The 17,005-nt window shown below is 38.8% G+C and overlaps 2 long non-coding RNA genes across 3 annotated transcripts; both read left to right on the forward strand.

Annotated features, from left to right (window-relative positions):
* The first annotated feature begins 68 nt into the window (after window positions 1–68).
* Window positions 69–4,171, forward strand: LOC116929620. 2 transcript variants are annotated; one of them, XR_004397990.2, is made up of 9 exons: window positions 69–171; window positions 431–547; window positions 657–727; window positions 1,363–1,563; window positions 1,633–1,817; window positions 1,874–2,426; window positions 2,577–2,770; window positions 2,892–2,998; window positions 3,082–4,171. It is a non-coding gene; the product is annotated as an uncharacterized LOC116929620 (long non-coding RNA). The 2 variants fall into 2 exon arrangements; XR_006650980.1 differs by lacking the exon at window positions 3,082–4,171 and having other exon boundaries at window positions 1,391–1,563; window positions 2,577–2,917.
* A 6,275-nt stretch (window positions 4,172–10,446) lies between these two features.
* LOC116929364 lies at window positions 10,447–13,071 on the forward strand. Its single transcript, XR_004397826.2, has 3 exons — window positions 10,447–11,074; window positions 11,608–11,657; window positions 12,582–13,071. It is a non-coding gene; the product is annotated as an uncharacterized LOC116929364 (long non-coding RNA).
* The last annotated feature ends 3,934 nt before the right edge of the window (window positions 13,072–17,005 follow it).

Genomic DNA, 17,005 nt, shown 5'->3' on the forward strand with positions numbered 1-17,005 from the left:
CAAGAAAAATATCCATTGATGATACTCCCTTTCTAAATATTATAAGGTTTTCTTATTTGATCCAGTGAATTGAAACTAATGTAAAAAATTGAAGCACAGGATAGGATAGTGGAAGCACAAATTTTATAATGACAAGTTGTTGTTTGCATTTGTGGTAGATTGGTAGTACAGGTAATAATTTTACTTTGTTTAACTAGTTACTTGAATATTGAAAGACAAACTAAAAAAGTTGTTTATACATTTTTCACTGGTTCATGGATGAAATTCTGATCTTAAAGCTATATCCTAAACTCTCAAGCTTGTGATTATTCATCAAACAGTCCATAATCTTCTTTTAACCAGATCAATAATTCTATATAAGCTGACAACAAAAGAATCTTCCATATTAATTGAGCTCATTTGTTAATCCTATTTTTCACTTTAATCGCAGACAACATTGTGTAACATATCAACGTCGGAGCTACGTTAAATCAATACATAGCTAAAAGATGACGTCATTTTTGCATCTCGGAGACTTGCACGATTCTACATTCTGCGATGTTAACAAGTAAGAGAACCTTAGCCATTTGATTTCGTAACAGATGTCTGTGATCGCTTAAAGTAGGACCATGGCGAAACCGTAGTTAACGCATGACTAACGAGTTTTAATCACTTAGGTACTATATCGTGGAAAACGAGGCATAGTTTGGCATCTCGTCATATACAGTCATCAAAGGCTGTTTCACAGGTGACTATTGCTTCCATAACTCGTGCGTGCATGCCCTCTGCATCTCATTTGAGAATTCTGCAGGCCTCACCCTCTCCCTCCCCTAAAACAAATTACGTATTCACCCAGCGAAAAGAGGGAAGAAGACTAGCACAGGGGGGAAGTAAAAACGAGAGATAAGACTTTTTGTGTATTGTTGATCACTTCCGTGTCACAGGACTACATCCGCGTGTCACAGATCTACAGGCAGAGATACACAACACGCCTAGAGGGACGAGGGGGTAGTTAAAAGGAAAAGCAAAGACCAGAGAACCAAACTTCATTGGGGCTTCTGACATTTTGAAAAATTCAAATGCGTCTGAATGTGTTCGAAATGCACGGTGGAGTTGCCGGTCACGTTGTATGTAATCTGCATACATAAGGCTGGCTATCTATCCTGCGGTACTATATATCCATTACATTTATTGTCTTATAAGGATTCAGTCATCTGGGCGTGATGTCTAAGTCGCTACACGTATGTGTTCTGAACGAATGCGGTGGCGTACGGTACAATCGTGTTTTTTTTCTATCCTTAAAAAAAATTATTTTCTTTGGTTTCTAATGTCAACTTGTAATGCAGCGGTAATTTAATCCAAGCTGTTTTTATTGGTTTATAGGTTACCTTTGTATACGCTCTTATTACAGGTTTTATAAGAAGATATGGGAAGTTGGAGGAGCTGTCGATTCGTCATTACACAAAGGCGTCGAACTTAACAGAGACTCCCCAACTTTCAGTTATGCCTATTATAACGCTACCAGAGTCGTCGTTGCCATGACTACCAAGAAGAAAAAAGACGCTTATTACAAAATATTGTGCAGTACAGCAATACGAACATCTCTTTTGCTTCATTATTGCCTATTCCTCATTTTTTTTTTCTTTCTTCCAGCAATCCGCACTTCTCCGCGCAACAGTCATCGTTTTTCCTCCTCGTAATTATCCTAGCAGGTTGAGAATAGAAGCAGACGAGAAGATAAACACTAGACTTGATGGTAGCAAGCAAAGAAGTTACGCACAATAGGAGAACAAACAAGCAACCCCAAAACCCTGGGCGTACATACAGACGATCTTCACGTAAGTGTAGCACCATTATCAAAGTTGTACACAACGTTATATTTTCACGTATATAGGAAACAAAATAGCAAAAAGGATTTCTACATGACTTTTGCATCTTGAGAAGAACAAGCACGAGGGGATTCTGATGGGACCATAATAATAGCTGGCAGCCTTCAAGATGTGAGGGAGGCCATTCACTCTCGTCCCTCTGTTTGGAGTTAAGCTCGTCAAGTAAAGATTAAGCTGCCGTACTAGTTACACCTATCACGGATGGCAATTGCATGTGCCTCTTGACGATACTCTACCCCTGCAATTCCCAATCAAGGACCACGAGCTTCATTGTACTAATTAGATTCCAAGAGAGGGGTTGGAAACTTGATGATCGCTATATAGCCTCTTGCAGGCTGATTATAATCGCTGTTCCAGCCTACTTTATTTGCAGTCGAACACGGTCGATATATAGGGAGAAGCAGAAACACTGGATTGGAATGAAAGAAGAGGGGAATTTACTTGTCAGCTCAATATGTTCTATTGTCAGAACTCTACCACACCGACTGGGTCTTACAAGCCTTAACGCACATAATAATAGACAATCGGCTGTGTACGCCTAACGCTGCGCCTTATGTTGTAAGTTCATAACACACATCGTTTCATCAACACGTATTTCTGTTTTAAAATGAGCTTATTCAATCAAGACCTGCTGTCTGCATTTTTACCGTTTGTTTTATATGAACTTTTAAGATGTTGTTCACGCTCCTTCGTTTTTTTTTATTGCAGCTTCGTGATTAGCTGGTGCTCTTCGTCAAATATTTGAAGTGGGCCGTTTTATGGCTCCGCCGTGATGATGTCCGAGGAAGCTAAAGGCGGAACTGCGAACAGACGGCCATAAGGAAATGACGGGAGCGCCTCACGCATAGCAGAGAAAATGTTGCTCGTATATTACACGAACGACCGAAACGGATGGAGAAAAGGTGGGAACACGTTTTTTTTTTATCGGTCCCAGTCACGCCAATCGCCACCGGCTGATAGTCACGCAACGCGTTGCATATCCGTTTATATTCTTCAACGCACCGAAATTTGTATATTTTCTAGATAATTCGTCAAAACAAAAGAATGTTTAAAAAAACCGAGCGTGTTGCGGCCGTGTTTAACGATCCTTAATCAACAGTGCGATCCATCGCGCTTTGCGGAACGATGAGGTAATTGTTTTGTATTCACGATCGTCAAAAAGAAGATGGCCGTAATAATTATTTGTAAAACGCGCCTTCTATTCACTAAGTAGCCGAAGACTTCTGGCACGCGTTTGGGTCGTTTCGCCTTGTTAGAACAAGAAGATGGATTTAAAGACGTGGCTTATTGTTGAATAAGCCACGCAACGGTTATGCATTTCCTTAATTTACATCATACTTTTGTTTGAATCGGCCGTGTCTCTACAAAAACTTTCTCTGATGTCATTGGCACAAAATACTTTTATAAAACAAGGAGTGATGAGCATCCATGACGTAATGCCCGTAGAAAAATTGTTTCTCGGGCTTCTTGACTAGAGAATTAGTCTGCTCGTTTTTGACGCGTCGTTGCCACGGAGGTGAACGAGCCTACGCTTCCCAGTTGTGTTTGTTTGTGGTTAATATTTGGATGAGGAAGCATTTTGCATTAAGTTTAAGGTGACGTATCGATAATGAACATTAACGTGATTGCGGGGTGTCTTTCGATACAAGTTTATTTGTCCTAGAATGTTCAATGGCCTCTCGTTTGCAAGTGTTAGTTAATTAATGGTTTGACCAGCTTGTATATTAGAGAACTATATACATAAATGCTTAATATTACGATTAAGATTACAGGGATTTACAGCCAATTTTATATGCAATAGTTTAATTGCAACTGGCAATCAGCTATGTTTGGCAGTAGAGGTTCCAGAAAATGAAATATAAATTTCTTATGAAATGTTAAATGGTTTTAATTCACTAGCCTTAACAACTATTGCATATTTACCGTTGAGTACATGATTAATATTCCTGCCGTCATATTTTTGTAAAAAATTCAAACCTCAAGGTTCATAATTTTTAAAAATGACTAGTTTCGGTGCTTGTTAAGTATTTGATAGTTCCCATTATGATAATGAGAATGTTTTAGTTCTTGTTCTGTAAATAAATGCCCTCGGCCAGTTCGCAATTTCTTGTACTACTACGAAAAGATTAAAAGGTGCGTTGGCACCATCCCCTGAAGTCTTTGGTAAATGTGTTTTATTCCAAAATGCAAATGAACTTGTTCTATTTCCCAATCTGCCATTCGTTATTGCAATTTTTCATTAATGAACATTGTTATTCTGCTTATGGATTAACTAAATCGCTGAAAAGAATCTTCTTAAACGGCATGAAAATCCAATTGTTTTTGTTTCTAATGTTGGCAATAACATCAGCGTTTACCATTTTGAACGATGGTATATTTTCAAGTTTATATTTTTGTTTATTAACCTTAGCAATGATAGTTGCTCGCTGAATAACTTATACTCCCAATATTCACATTCCTCGTTAATAGGAGGTTCCAATCGCGAAAGGGAGGGTCATCCTTAAGATGCTAAGAAAGTGCAACCAATACATTGTTAATATTTACTGTCTCCGCGTCACACGGAGTGTTAAAATGATATTGTTGAACTGAATTCTCCTGACTAGTGTACAATTTATTTCACTAATGTTATCGACCATAGCCGATGCCATATCTACTAGCAAACAAGGTTCTTTTACAAATATCGCTGAGATTTACTCCTCTGTCATCCAAAGCCAAAGTAATAACATTTATGAAGCCAAAGATGATTGTTGTTGGTACATAAACTTGATGGCTAATGCGCCTACGATTGGTATTACGTTACACAGGTGTTGTTGCAATCCTCCCCCCCCCCAAATGTTTAGTGTTTAACTGTAACACAGCTATCAAACTATGTCAGTCAATGTTAAGTATTTTCTTTGCGAATTTGACCCACAGAAGTAATGGCTGAATCGAAATGTGTTTGTCAGAAGCGAATGAACTCAATGTGTTTTGTTAGAAACTGCAAATAAGAGTAGTTTTTTTTAAATTACTCTTTTTCGATGTCGATTACGTGAATTTTAAATAATGAACCTTGTTTGTTTTCATCGTGTTCAGATAAATCCGCTAACTTTTTCGAATTCGTGATATTGCAATCTAATATAGCATTGCTTTAAGATTGCCGCCGACGTCACCGCAAAGTAATGGAAGCTTCTGCTTCAAATCCTCATCTTGGACTATTTTTGCACTGTTGCATTTTAATAAACTGAACGTGATTGTGACAACTATAACTTAGTTAGTGTTTTGAACATTGTGGGTATCATCAATCATCGCTGTTAAGTAAGAAATTAAGTCAGTCGTATCCACTAGAAGCATCTTGTAAATGTTGGTTATGTCTCTACAGAGACTTTCTCTGATGTCATTGACACAAAAACTTTTTTAATAAAACAATCAGTGATGAGGAACCGTGACGTAATACCCGTAGTCAAATTGTTTTTCGGGCTTCTTGAGTAGAGAATTAGTCGGCCTGTTTCTGACGTGTTGGTGTCCACGGGGTGAATGAGCCTATACCCTTCTCAGTTTTGTTGATTTGTTGTTAATATTTGAATGAGGAAGTATTTTGTGCTAACTTTAAGGTGACGTATCGATAATGAACTTTAACGTCATTGCGGAGTGCCTTGCGATGCAAGTTGATTTGTCCTAGAATGTGAAATGGTCTCTCTTTTGCAAGTGTTTGTCAGCTGGCGATTTCACCAGCTCACATATTACAGAACTCTGTAAATAAATGTTTAATATTACGTTGCACCAACATGCAACAACATGCACCAACATGATATTGGTCACCACATCATGCACCCCTACATAGTTTTCGAATGAATCTAACTAGACTGTAGGGGGATCTTGTCTATACTGGGCTGGTTCCAGAATGTAAATATACATATATTACCTACGAAATGATGGGTGATTCTTATTAGACAGCCTTAAAAACTAGTGAATTGTTATGGTACCGTATGTTTTAAACATTTAAGTTGTTGTACTATTGTATAAAATCTAAACATCAATGTTCATAATTAGAAAAATAAAAAATTTTGCTGCTTGTTAAGTATCCGTTGAGTACCGTCTGTGATAACGACAGTTTTTAATTTTTCGTCTGATAAATGAATGCTGTCAATTATGTCGCATTTTCTTGTATACCAGCAAAAGTTTGAAAAGACAGTGCGATAGTGCACGTCTACTGCTGGCCTGTCAAAAGTGTTTTCATTCTCAAATGGTAATACACTTGATTCTATTTTCCGACTTATCGTTCGTTCATGCTAATTTTTCAGTGATGAACATTGCTATTCTAGTCATGGACAAACAAAATCCCAAATAAAATCTTCTTGATCGCGACGCTAACATAATTGATTATGTTTAAAATATTTCCAAAAACACCAACTCTCCCTTATTCGAGCACTAATTTACATTTCAGCTTAGTATCGATGTTTGATAAGTTTCGTCCTTGTATTAATTGGAATCCAATCATTAATTGTGCCGTGTTAAAGTTTAAGTTCGTGAATTCATTGGAAAAGAATTAGATACATAGGACTAAAGTAATACGTGTACCCAATAAAAATAAAATACAATTAGGATACGTCGAGTTTCATTAACTGTATTCGCATGACCTGGAGTGGTAGACCTGTCAGCATTGCTCTTCATCCTCTTGAATAGTTAGCTATATTTGGCTAATTCTATTTACTATTTTCGAGGCCTAATCTATTGGCGAACAAAGTTCTTTTACAATTATCGCTGTGATATTTTCCTCTGCAATCCAAGACCAAAGTAACAACAACTATGTAGTTAAATTACTGAAGCAAGATGTGATTATTGGTACATGGATTTCAGCAGTGCCGCTCATGCAATTATGATATTATGGATTACACTATACAGAGTTTCGGCGATTTCTCAATTAGTTTTTTTTTAGCTGTACCTTACTTTAAAACAGCTTATATACGGCCAATGCTGAGCCCTTTATTTGCGTTTTTTATGCGCGATGTAATGGCTTAAGTGAGATTCGAAGCGAATCTTGCCTCAGGGACTTATCTGAACTCAACGTGTTTTGTTAGAAACTACAAATGCGAGTAGTTTTTTAAAAATTGCTCTTCTTCGATGTCAATTGCGTGAATTTTATATGATGAACCTTGTTTGTTGACATCATGTTCAAATAAATTCGCTAATTTGTTTCGAATTTACCTAATTACATTCTTGTATTGTATTGCTTTAAGATCGCCGCTGACGTCACTGTAAACTAATGGAAGTTTTTGCTCAAGATGTTCATCTCAAAAGATAACATGTATTGATTGCCAATACGTAAATTATTATCCAATTAGTATTCTGAACATCGTGATCGTCATCATCGCTGTTGGGTAAGAATATAACTCAATCCACTACGCATCTAGTAAATATCTACACATCAAAATTCGCGGCAACTCGTTACACGTCCAATGACCTTTAGATCTCCTTACTGAATGTTTGTGTGAAGCTCGCACGGTTGCAACGAACGTAGAGTGAATTGGTTCCCCTTGTTATCAAGTTGCGATGTTATTGGCTGCATGACACATCACTCCATTAAACACCGAATGGATTGGAATCACTTATGATGAATTTTACATTCGGGGCTTATTCGCTTATCAATGTCAGTCTAGTCTACCTATTATCCATAGTATCGAACACAAACATTTATAACACGTGTAATAACCATGTCAACGAAAAATGACGGCCAATCATTAATATCCATCACATCATTTCCTTTTTTTATTATAAATTTATCTTACACTCCCACTATATTCGATGCTTTATTATTTTTTTTCCAGAGGGTGTGTGGGAAAACTATATATTATGACATTTAGATAACTGAAGAGAGGGATTGCTTCAAAATAAAGGGGGGAAGGTTACGAAATATAAAGTAGCCCGGGAGTGTGCAGCCGGTTATTGATAGTGTCCGGAGAATCCTTACATGTGCTTTTAGCCTTATGCGTGTACATAAGAAACTGAAAAAAAAAGAAAAAGAAAAAGGAAACAGTATAGTGAACCTCGATTCGCTTCATCTCTCACATGCGTGGGTTGGTCCAGGGAGGGTAGACGGGAGGGGGGGGCTTGTTGAAATTCAAAACGAATAAACGGGAGCAGCTCATGAGGAGGCGACATCATGATCGATCACAGTAGGCCTATCCGATCGACTCCGGATGAGACGGCCAAAAAAGGTCCGGAACTTTGAGCCCAAACGAAAAAGAAAACAAAAAATTGGGCCCCATGTACAGAATTTGTTATGTTCTGTCCAGGGTTTCTATCAGAGAGAGAGAGAGAGAGAAAGGAAGGATACTATGTTATATAGTTACGCATTATACACGAGCTGCCTTGCTGAACCTAACGAAGATGTATCAGTTATATTTGCAGCCAGAAACGGACGTGACGATGTTGCTACCATTTTTTTTTTTAAAGAAGAAAAATAGGCCTATGAGTCTACAAATTCAGTGCGGATTACACACAAACAAATGGTAAAGACAAACAAGTGAATTCGGCTGGAAGAGTACATGGGGATTTTCGGTAACCTATTTTAGTATATTTGTTGTTGTATTGGCTTTTTTTTGGTCTTTTTATATGGTGGGGGGGGTTAAGCATACGCTCTTTACAGAAACTGAATGGGAAATAGGGGGGGAGTTTGTAACTCTTGTGTGTTTGTTCTTGCCCAAAACGATAGGGTGAGGTCTTGTAGGCTGTTTCTGACTCACACACAGGGCATTTGTTATATTTTCCCCGTTGTACACACAGATTTGTACTATAGAGAACTGTGCCGCCCCGTGCGGAACCATTAAAGAAGCATTGTGTCCGACTAATGGCGTGGGCGAGAGCCGCTGGTTTGCTTCGATTCACCCCCTTCTTGATTCCTTACCATCTCCGGAAGGTTAGGTTATGTTGGGTTCAATTGGGGTATAGCCATCAGCTGATTTTATTATTATTATTTATATATTTTTTTTTTTACATCCAGTTTGTTTTTCTCTTGAAAGATCTTTCTTTTTTTCCCCCATCTTTGTTGGATGTATTCCCCTCTCTGTTGGTCTCCCTCCGCATATACACAACCGGTACGGGAATCGAGAAATTGGAGAGTTCGCTTACGTCCTGGCTGTTTTTCTAAATAGACACAGAAGGACATAAAAACTCGCTACCCTTTTTATGTGTAGGCGGAAGGAAAGAGGGGGGTAGTAGTCCTCCATTTTTGATAGCCTCTCCGTTTGGAAAAATGATGACGGTCTGTTGTTGTAGACTACATCACGAAAAAAAAAAAAGGAAGAAGTAGTAGAACTACATCTATCGTCTGTTTGCAGGGGGTGATGGCTGTTGAGGAGAGACATGGAACCAAGTAGGGCGCGGTCAATCGAGGAGAACCAAATGTCCATTTTCTCCAGACCCTTTGCCATTTCAACGTATCACTATTATTCCTGGGCGATCTATAATTTTTTTTTTTTTTCCCGTTGTTAAAAGCGAAAGAGGAAGAAAAAGAAGGGGAAGTAAATCCTTGCAAGTTGCGTTAGAGAAATAAAAGATGAAAGAGCAACGACCTGCTGCGATGTCCAAGTCGTTGTACAAAACACGACGCACAAGTTGAATCGATACTTCCATTTGGCCAGCAGCGGAAAAAACTTTGTGTAGAGAAGACATGCTCATGTCAAGAGTCATGAAAATCTGTTTTGAAAAAATAATAGTAGAAGAAAAAATAAAAAAGCCAGTGATGTAATAAGTCGTTGACATGGAGTCACGCATAACTCCTTTGGCACATCGAGTGGGAGGAAACAAACAGTCACGAAATGTAGGCGTAGTTGTATATTCTTCTATTTGTACTTACGTTCCAGCCCCTCTTTCCTACGGCTAACACACATGTGTTCCACAAAGTTTAGCGGTCGTATTCTTATTCTATTTTTTACTTTCTCTGTAACTCATTTTTCTTTCTTTTACGAGATATTTCAAGCTCTCAAATTTCAGCATAGGCGCATGTATGCAGAGAAGGGACTGACGTCATAAATCAGTACGTTTTTACATGTGCGTACGTTAAAAAGGGTACATAACTCCGGTATGCTTAACGATAGTATAGGAATTCGTCTTTTGCGTATAGAGGGATGTCTTTTTATTGGGAATAAGCGAAAAAAACCCACATCATCGTTGACGAGTTGACTAATAGTTTGACTCAACTGTCGTTACCATATGCGACCGGCTGGTTTGTTTTGTGGGCCATATTACTCTAGTAGTTCTATAAAGACTGACTTCTTTTCCCCCCGTTTGGAAATAAACAGCTGGTTTATGCGCACGCCACGGAATCGTCTCATGAAAATTAACTTCACCAGACGTGCCTTGTGTTAACGAGTTTAGTGATACGATGCCGTAAGCTTCTCGAATGTCCTACGATTATTTCTGTGTTGAAAAAAATTTAAATCGTGAATTTTTTTAAATGTAAAATCTGGGTAACAGTTGGCGTTAATTAACGCCGTGACACACGGCGCTGGCGACGCAGGCACATGGATCGACGATACTGTTACGAGCGTCCCGTAAAATCACCTGTTTGACAAAGATTTGTGCTAATAATAGCTTTGGCGTTTTGAATTTTCTAATTGTCTAATCAAACTAGTCGCATGCTACTTGTTTTCCAACTTGTTACGCCCTAATTGCTGGTGAGATGGTTCCAGAAAATCTTAAAACAGTTGTCCAGAATATTACCATTCATTTGAATAAATCTGCATAATGCTCGATAGAAAAAAAAAACAGGGCTTTTTAGAACAACACGTGTCGTAAAGAAAGAAATGTATAGTAGTTTCAAGGGGCAACAACAAAACAAATTGGAATTGAATAATTAAAAGGGAGAAAATCGACCATTTTCTTTTTATTCCCAAGAGGGTTTTCTCTAGAGATTTTGAAATTAAGGGGATGGGTTAGCTTTTTGGTCGAAAACAAAATGCCAAATGGCCTTGGAATTTGTTTGCAAATCGTTCCCTTCCTCTATGACTCATCGAAACCTTTTGAAAAGTGCACACACGATTAGCATAATTTTCGATTTCCCCAGAGCTTTTTTCAGAAGAAACCCCCAGTTTGTGTTTGACTTTCCTGGAAGAAACAGTGGCAGACTGTCGTAGTCATAATTGGGGTCCTAATTTTGGCTAAAAATGTGAAAAGTGAACCGTTGATTCGTCGTTGCTGTGAGTGTTTATCACCTGCTGCTTCTCCAAGTAAGTTGTTTTTCATTAGCTTTGTGAAATGAGCTTTGATTGCCGGTTACGTTGGCATGGAATGGTATCCAAATATTGAAAGAATTAACGTACTGAACACAATGGGGAGTCATGTAAAGTGTGCCTATTTATATACGAGAGGAATGCTTGGCTTGCAGCATATTAGTTTGAGTAATTTTTTAGCGCGCGTTGTTTTTTTAGTTACGCTTTTTTCTGTGTTTAATGATATTAACTTGTGACGTTTTCAGTCAAAACAAAACTTCTATGTTCTGGAAAGAAAATAGAACGAGTAATTGCATGAAACGTCATGTTGAATTTCATTCCACTCTGCTGAATCCTCGAGCTAGATTTGTCGTTTCCAAAATGGCCGCTCTAGCGATTCTGTTCGTTTTTGTTTCACGAAATTTTGTCTCTGTGCTGCAGTTCAAGCAATTATTTACCAAGAACGTGGTGCCTGGTTTTATTTCTGTGTGTGTCGAGATAAACTAAACACATTTTTAAATACCTTAATTAAATATTATACTTTCTTTTAGGTCCAATAAATGCTGCAATTCCAAGACGAATGGTCACGTGCAGCTGGAAGGTAAGCTCTTTCAAAATCATATGGTCTAAGTGATTGAAAATCTGTTTAGAATGTTAAATCGTCGTAGTCAGTTGGGCGGTTTTTCTTGTGTGGTATTCGAAAATTCATTTCCACTTTGTATACATAGCCTAAAACATGTTTTTTTTTTCTCTACCATGTCGTGTTCGTTTCGCGTTAGCAAAGTTGTTTGCTATCGAAATCCGAGTGGGCCAGTGAATTGATAGAATTCAAAACGACACCGTAAACTTTTCTTTCTGTTTTATGTTGAAAAATCACTTTCTTGCATCTAACTGGGAAAGTTTGGAACTGCCTTCCACTTTTTCTTTTTTAATTGAATCGGAAAAAAGAATATTCGTGGTACTTATTCAAATGAAGTTGTCAAGCGCCATTTTTTTTTTCTTGCTCCCCACTCTCCCCGAGTTGCTACGGCAAGAGGGTTTCCGAGGCGACCGTTTCTTTGATGGATCATCGAACAACCGAGCAATTCTGAATATGTAAAAGTTTGTGCAGTCTGCACAATCTACAAAGTTAGCTGAAAGTAGTTCGATAATTAGGAAGCCGACTGTGCTTATCCATCCACCAGAGTCAATAAAACATGAGTTATGGTCTTTCGTTCAAGGCCAAGTGAAGGGGGGGGGGGGCGCCACCTCGCGTCTGTAATAGGTCCATCTGAAATAAACAAACGGTAACACCGAGAAAGAAGGAAAAGGCTAACACGATCGATCTGGTCTGATGAACGCCAAAACTTTTTTTTCTTTTCCTTTTTCCTTAAATCCCGGGGAGAAATAAACGAATCATCTGAGCTAGACGTTCCAATTTTCTCCATTACTCTTATTCTTTTGTATATACATGAGAGTATTTCTACTAAAAGGAGATTGATCTTTCCCACTTGTACATGATCTTCCTTCGTTTTGATTTTTCTAGGCCTCTTTTATTTTCTTTTTCGATGTGTCCGACTGCTTTGCTTGTGCCGCATCGTTTCCGAGCCGATGATCTTCCAAGAGATCGGGGGCTACTGGCGCGCGAGTTCTTCCATCCCCATAATCGATTCCAGGGAATAAAAAAAAAAAAAAAAAACTCGGCTCAGTGATTTGCTAGTATCTATTGCTTTTCTTTTCCTTCTTGCAATGTATACGCACAGCTAAAAAAAAAGATGGGGGAACCATTTTCAATTTGATCTCGCAGGACGCGGGTGGTCCTTGTCGTCATTGTCGTCTAGTCATAGATTTTCTTCTCTCTCTTTCCCCCTTCAATTTTGTTGAATTCGAATCGACTACATCATCTTCTTCTCGGAGACATGCTCCGTCTTTGCGCTTGAATTCATCTCGGCGTTTTTCTTTTCCACTTCATCCGCCGTGCATGTACGTTACCGTCTCCACCCCCTGTACTCGGTATCAAAACGTGATGGTTGACTGCACCGAACCTGTACGTTAGCCAATGGATGTGATATGGCGTAGGTTTTTTTAGGATGTTTTTATTGAAATTTTTTTTTTTTTTTATGTTTCGCTAAACCAACATTTACATTGTGAAGTGCATTGGTGGGGTGGGGGGGATAGCTCCCGAGTAACGCGAAATACGTTGCAAGATGGTAGATTTTCTCCTGGATACGTAACGAGAGAAAGATGTTGGTTTTCATATCGATGCGGGAGATTTGCAGATGCGTGCAATCGACTAACGTGGAAGGGGGGGGGGACAGGTACCAAGGGAAACTCGGAAATAGCGCGAATTTTGAACGTTGTTTATTTTATTTTTTTCGTATCTAAGTCGATCGGTCAATATTCATCGTGATGGTCTAGTGCGTTATGCGGAACGCGGCCTTCCTATCTCGTTACACTGCTGACGTTGCCTTCTATGGAATAATGAAACGTAAAAGTTTGTTGACATTGTACGTTCTTTTTGTAAGCGACACGTAGGGGCACCGATAGGTCTATGATTTATCCAATAGGCGTCTCGCTCCCTCTTTGCTAATGGAATCATCAATGCCAAGGAACAAAAGAATAAAGTCGGGAAAAAGGTTTTTTTGTTTGTTTTTCGTTATTCAATATGAGGTGCGTGTTGCTAGCGGAAAAACAGGCCCCTGTACGTGTATATTTTCTATGGTTAAAAGTTACCGTAGATGGCGCTGCTAGCAGTTTCCGGCGTCATTGCGTGTTGATGACTTGTTCATTTCCTCGCCCACCGCTTCATCGCCTTGGCTACCGACGCTATACATGAAAGGAGAGTCGACGACAGTGTGTACCCGTCAAACAAATCTAGATCCACGGCGAATATCTCTTTTTTTTTTTGGGTTTGTTTCCGCTCCTTTAATATTCTATTTCTCTTATTTTTTCATCACCGCACATCATACATAGTTTAGTTGTAGCCAGGACTGTAAGCCAGATGAGAAAGGTATACAGTTGTTTTTTTATTTTTCATTATTATCCAGAGGACATTCTATTGCGTTTCTTATATGAGAAAATAAATAGGAGCGGACGCTATTTTTTTTTATCTCGCTTGTCATTTTCGTACAGTAGATTGCCTTTCCCTTAGCTGTGTATGTCTCCGAAAAGCCCGTTAGGGGAATCTTGTGTGGCGTCTAGAAATAGAGATTTTTGCTGGAAGCTCATCAACGACATTATAGAGGTACCAAGACGAGCAATTGCATTTTCCCATGGTTCACAATCTACCCCCCCCCCCTCACACGTAAGAACACTTGGTTGGGAAATTGTATTCAAGTCGAAAGCGTTGGATGGTTGACGGAGTTTCATCTTTTCATGTTTTAAAAAAGAAAAAAAAAAAATTGAGTCTTTTTCCAACTGCTCTTTGATGTCACGACAGGAGCTCCCCCCTTTTCCGATTGTGACGCGTACCTATTGTGACTTGATCGTCAACACGTCGGGGTTAGGGAATAATAATACAAGAATGTGAGAGGGGATGTGAAGAAAAAGGTGGTACCTCTTTTTTTCTGATATTATTTGATATGTGTACGATGGAGCGCGAATTCACGTCGTTTGAATATGAGAAACGGAAGGGGGGGTGTAGAATGGCGAAAATGGTGCGGATGGATTGGAAAGAAGAGTACACACGTGGATGTAGACATTTGAAAGAGACTGACATTTGTTAAAACGCTTGTCGAGACAATGGGGCTCTTTTGTTTTCCCTCTTCGATTGCTTTGTTTGAATGTCTGTGTTTGTTATGGGTCTACACGCAGCTGCACTTCATACATAGATAGAAAAGAAAAAAAAGAGTTCAATATTTTTTTTCTTCTTTCCTATTTCCATTCATGTAGGGGACAATGAAAAGGGTTTTGGCGGGGTGGAACTGCCGTGTAAAGTGCAATATGACACTCGGGATAAATAGCTTCATCTTCTTTCCTGTACCTCCCCGTGTTAGATTACGTGTGCTCTATAGGTGTGCTCCGGGTGAGGCGCCCTCTTGTGTAAATAATACGTAACGTGTGCAAATTGGGTGTTTGTGTATGTGGGCCCTAAAAGGAATTTGGTCATCATTATGCGTGTGAATAAGACGATAGGCGGTGGAAAATTGCGTGTTTACGTGGACAGATTTTTGCTCTCCGTTGTCCAGGTGATTAGATCAAATTGCGAATGGTTTTTGAAAGTCAGACTCTGTGCTTCGTTTTTTTGCTGATTTATTTTATTATTATTATTATTTTTGAACATTTGTTTCTTTTTCAACACCAAAGTGATTGTGCATTTCGATCGGGTTGATTGTCCTTCTCACCTGCTTTCCACTCGATGCCATTGAAATGATTTCAGGACACTGGGAGTTGGGTCAGACAATAAAATAAAAAATAAAAAAAAAACGTAACGTTCTGCGGTTGAATTCTGTAAAAAAAAAAAACCCAAGAAAAAGTGTAGCGTTGCCTGTTTTACCTCAATTTGAATATAATCGCGTGATTCAATTGGCTCGAGGTAATAATTACAGCGTTTCGTGTGTTCTCAGACAAGTACGTGACTCTGTAAGACGAGTGACCGTTCACCGTGAAAAACTGCTTACAGGGAGGGCGAGAAATCGATCGTGGCCGCGGGAGAGGGTTATTACAAAGCCGAGTGGGTTTATGTGTCTTTGTTATTTACGTGTTTCATTGATTTTCCTTTTTTTTTTTTTTTTTTATTTTTTTTAGGCGTTACTTGTAACGCAACGAAAAGTGCCGACCACTTTTGCGCCAGTCGGTTAAACGCGAAATTGTGCATTGGTTGACTAATTCACGCCTCACTGTATATGTATGGCATCTGCCGCTAATATAGGGTCTTTTATTGTTTGCTGATTAACGGCCTTATTGAATAATGTTTGCGCTAGAATTTTATCTGCTCGCTGTTGGGAGTAATTTAGCAGGTAATGAACGTCCATTAGCTGCCGTGAATGAGACATGAGCATCTTTTTTTTTTTTTTTTAAATCCTAGTCAAACGAGCTGCATAAATAAAGCGATGCTTAAAAAAAAATCTAATCAATTTTCTCGTGAATGTCATTAGCGTTTATTACTTTGACATAGATGTGCTGAAATAGGCTCTATTTCTTGCGTCCTCTTTTAATTCTTTCGCGTGTTTATTCATGTGCCATTAGCACTAGACGTTTTCGGGTACATTTGGTTATTTTCGTCTCTTCATTTCCTGAAAGAAAAATTATCGTTTGCAATTTCGTATTCCGCGATGACGTACGTTGTGAATGGCTAATTTGTTTCCTTAATCCCCCCCATCCCCATCCCGCTCCGTTACCTGTAAAGTCCAGACGATTTGAAATGCCCCGTAGATCGTCAGATTATCAATCAAAAAATAAAAATGTGGAAATTTAGCTTGAAAAAATAATTAATTCAGTGTAATTCGATTTTATTGCGTGGGCCATTAACGCGTTTTCTGTGCATTCGATGCTATCGTACGACAAGCCAAGTGGTTCAAACAAAAAGGTCACGTCGTGTAAAACGAGACGGTTGACTTAAAGTCTTAAAGTAACGTTCCACTTGTGGGCACGAGCTCTCCCCTCCTTATTTTACCGGATGCATTTTGTTTTGTTTTTTTTTAAAGAAAAGGTATTATCGAACAATTTTTTATTTATTATTTTGTGAAACACTGAACTTAATCCTCGAGTGACAAAACGGAACTTAACCAACGGGACGGGGATATTGGTCTTGTTGGCTAACCCATAAACATCAATTCTTCAAAAGGCCTTTTAAGGCACGTAAAGGTTTTTCTACTAGAAAAGGATTATAGGTGTGCACGATTGGCTGTGGCTGATGCCATTCTTTGTTTTTTTTTGTTTTTTTCTGATGAAAATTGTGTTGTAACCAACTCTTTTTTGGGAGGGGGGGGTGGGAGTAAGAAAAACCAAAACAAGACGCACGTCCAAGGG

The sequence above is a fragment of the Daphnia magna genome, linkage group LG8, assembly GCF_020631705.1.
Source record: "Daphnia magna isolate NIES linkage group LG8, ASM2063170v1.1, whole genome shotgun sequence".
Taxonomy (NCBI): Eukaryota; Metazoa; Arthropoda; class Branchiopoda; order Diplostraca; family Daphniidae; genus Daphnia; species Daphnia magna.